The sequence below is a fragment of the Mirounga leonina genome, unplaced genomic scaffold, assembly GCF_011800145.1.
Source record: "Mirounga leonina isolate KUSES-001 unplaced genomic scaffold, KU_Mleo_1.0 Mir_166, whole genome shotgun sequence".
Taxonomy (NCBI): Eukaryota; Metazoa; Chordata; class Mammalia; order Carnivora; family Phocidae; genus Mirounga; species Mirounga leonina.
Window position 1 is genome coordinate 26396362 of NW_023270418.1, and position 4146 is coordinate 26400507.

At 40.0% G+C, this 4146-nt stretch overlaps 1 pseudogene; it reads right to left on the reverse strand.

Annotated features, from left to right (window-relative positions):
• Positions 1–3047: 3047 nt before the first annotated feature.
• Positions 3048–4146, reverse strand: part of LOC118016298 — a 10465-nt pseudogene continuing 9366 nt past the window's right edge.

The window sequence follows — 4146 nt, forward strand, 5'->3', positions numbered from 1 at the left end:
TGGCATCCATCTCTCGAGGATGGCATCCATCTCTCGAGGATGGCATCTCCAGAGGCGAAGGCCTCCTACAGGCCCCTTCTGGTTGTGGGTAGAATTCGTTGTGTGGCAAGTGTTTGACCGTCGTGCCCATTTCCTTGTGGGCTGTAGGCCAGGGCTGGTCTTGAGCCCACCCTCAGGTGCCCGCTGTGTGGCCCCCCATCTCACAACATGGCAAGGTGAGCAGGAGAACATCTCTGCTGCTTTGGCTTTCTCCTGTGGGCTCTCTCCATGAAGTCGGGCTCACTCAGGATAATCTCCCTTTTGATGAACTTAGAGTCAGCTGATTAGGGACCTTACTTATACATTCACAATCTGATAAGCTAATAATGGGAGTGTTATCACATCATATTCACGGGTCCGACCCTCCTTTTAGGGAAGAGCATTACCCAAGGACATGGATCATTAGTGGTCATTTTAGAATTCTGTCTACTGCAGATATCAGCAGCCGATCAAACACTTTTAGAGTATAGAATATTTATAACAGAGCTATCAGGGTCTGAAAAAGAAAGTGGACTGTTCTAGATTAAAAGAATGTTAAAAAAATAAAAATCAAATGCAGTGCTTGAACTTAGAATGGATCCTGATTAAATTCATACAAATAATAAAATCTATTCCTAGACAAAAAAGAACTACGAATGCGGACTACATATTAAATTATGTGATGGTATAATTGGTCATTTTCTCAGGGGTGGTAATGGTATTATAATATTACGGTTGTGTGGAAGAATATCATTAATCTTCATAATACTTTTAAAAAGGCATTGAAGTATAACACACATTCAAAGAAATGAATATCATATGTGAATTTTCACAGTCTTAACACACCTCAGTCACTAGCCCAAGTTCAAGATTAAGCACATCACCAATGTCTGAAACCCTCTGTGCCCTGTTTCATTCACCACCCCCAATTCTAATGGCTTTGATTAGTTTACTTGCTTTTGTCCTTTTTACATCTGGATTCCTATAGCATGTAGTCATGTATGTCTGATCTCTTTCATTCAGGTTATGTTAGTGTGAGTCATCCAGATTGCTGCAGATCACCGTCACTGTTTTGATAGAATACCACTTCCTCACACAGGGGTTGAATAAGCTGTAAGAGATTTTTGCTGAATGGAGGGTATTCTTCATTCTATTTTTCTTCATTGAACTGTATAAATAGTTCAGCCCCTGTATTTTCATATGTGCCTTTTTTTTGGCCTCCAGTTGGAATATCTTACTTTGACCCATTTTTCTAAGACAAAATTATAAAATTTTGATTTTTTGAATGTTTCATCAAATTTAAATGATCACAATATACAAAAATATCAAATCATTATATTGTACACCTGAAGCTAATATCATAATTGTGTTTCAGTTATATCTCAATAAAAATGTAAATGCAGCAAAATTACTGATTTCATCTGTTACTTCACCCCAGTTCAGAATATAATTTTAACCAATTAAAATTTGGAGGTCCACCAAAATTTCAGGATTATGTCTTGTGCACTATTTTTGCTTGTTCATTTTGTTTAGTTTTTTTCTTTCCTAGGGAGGGGATCGATTTCAGTGCCTTCCATTTGTAAGATTTGTTTCTAATACTTGGAATTCATGGGGCGTCTGGCTTAGTCAGTGGAGCACTGGACTCTTGATCTCCAGGTTAATGAGTTCAAGCCCCACCTTGGGTGTAGATTACTTAAAAATAAAATCTTTAAAAAAAACCCTTGGAATTTGTGAAAGTCTTCAAGAGTTGAAGGTTCTTGCCCTTTATTCATTACATGCTTTGATTAAAGATACAAGATTTCTAACTGCTTTAAATGAATACAATGAAAAAATTGAGAACATTGTAACAAATGAGTTCAATATTATGCAGATCCCTAGGTTGATTGAAAGTTAGTCTTTTGGGGCACCTGGGTGGCTCAGTCTGTTAAGCATCTGACTCTTGGTTTTGGCTCAGGTCATGATCTCAGGGTCATGGGATCAAGCCCTGTGTCAGGCTCTGTCCTCTGTGGAGAGTCTGCTTGAGGATTCTCTCTCCCTCTGCCCCTCCCTCCACTCATGTTTTTTCTCTCTCTCAAATAAATAAATAAATATTTAAAAAAATAAAAAAAGAATAGTTTTTCAAAGGCTTATATGCTTCCACAATCCTATGGATAAGAAGCAGGAAAGAAATGAGCTACCATACAGAAGGTTCTTGGTTCTGGTTTTTCGGTATTCCATCCCACTGTACTCAAAAACTTTGTAACTCCATTTCTCTAATTGTGTTTATATGGAAATATTTGTAAATTTTAACAAATACAGTTTCTATTTTGATGGAAAAACCATCATAACTTATTTGGCTGCAGTTCTAAATTATGCGTATTACAACTGATTCCAAACATATTTCCATTCCATAAGTTCCATAATTCAGTAAGAACATTACTTTTATCATGAAGCTGTGCTTCACTAAAATTTGTGTTTTGGGGGCACCTGGGTGGCTCAGTTGGCTAAGCGTCTGCCTTCGGCTCAGGTCATGATCCCAGGGTCCTGGGATCAGGCTCCCTGCTCAGCAGGAAGTGGTTTCTCCCACTCCTTCTGCTCCTCCCCACTGCTTGTGCTCTCTCTCTCTCAAATAAATAAATAAATAAATCTTTAAAAAATTTGTATTTTTACTCTAACCAAAACCAGAGCTGTGGTCTTCCAGTTTGATATTTTAAGCTGAGGTGTTCGCAATAATGTCAGATATTTCATCTCTGACAGAATGAACTTTCAACAGCTTTATTTTGATGAATTGGATAGAAAGAGTTATTAGAATAACAAATGATTTTCTGTTTGAAGTGTTTAATGACACTGATATAAAACTATCATCCTCTCACTCTGTGTAGAATTGTTCTTTTCTCCTGGAGCCAATGCGTTACCAAGTATTGCTTTAGTTCGTGTGTGTGTGCGCGCACGCGCACACAAAATTGGAATTAAATAAATGAGCTAAGTGACCTTTGATGTGACTGAAAAGTCTCGCTTCACAGAGTGCAATGCAAACACACCTGTGATTTTCAATCATTACTGTCTGGCACCGTCTTTGGAAGCAAGCGACGATGCATCTTCGCAGATTTGCGCCTTCTACTTTTCAAGTCCTCGCAGACATCACCACGACTCCTACGGAGGGTGATAAATGCTGACGAACATCTTGTGCAGAGTACACGTTCATCGTGGACTTTCCTATAACATGCAATTCTGTTTTTTTGTTTGTTTTTGACTTTGTCGCTACGGAAAGTGCTTATTGCAAAATATAAGAGTGATACCAAACGATAAAATATGTTGCTGTGGCTTTTGACCGTGCAAAAAGGGACCAAACCATGGTAACAAAAGCTTTCAGCCCGCTCTGCATATGCTCGACAGCAGCGCTTCTTAGTCTCTGTTTTGGGCACATTGTGCATTGATACCTGAGTGCCTGCCAGGGGACAACCTGTGGGCTTCCGCATGGGCCGCCGGACAACTGCCAGGGGCACTGTGCTCGATGTTTCTCTTACCACCACCCTAGACCAGAGAAAGGAGCCCAACGTAGATCCTTGTGTCTGAGTGCTTTGTTTTTCAAAGCGCGGGGCACCATGTGTGATGTTCTTGGACAAGAGATTTCGGTCCGGGAAGACTCAGGAAAAGAGAGATGAGATATGGCTGATTTGTCTTTCAGATTTAATACATGTCAAAATGACAACTCCATTCACTGTACACGTATTCCACACACTACTAGGTCTGAGTGCAGCAGGAGCGGGAAGCGTAAAACGAAGGTCTACTGACCTATTAACTACAAATGTGAGAGACCTGGGACACAGGCTACACTGACTAGGGTGCCAGGACAACAGGTGTAAATAGAGGCTCTCCTGGGAAACCCTGAAGTTGTAAAAGTGCTTCTCTTTCCTTTCCTTCTTATCTCCCTCCCCTTCCTCCTTCTTTCCCTCTCCCTTTTCCTTCATTCTTTTTTCTTTTCTTTTCTTTCTTTTCCTTTCCTTTCCTTTCCCCTTCCTTCCTTCCTTCCTTCCTTCCTTCCTTCCTTCCTTCCTTCCTTCCGTCCGTCCTTCCTTCCTTCCTCCTCCTCCTCTTTCTTTCTTTCTTTCTTTCTTTCTTTCTTTCTTTCTTTCTTTCTTTCTTTCT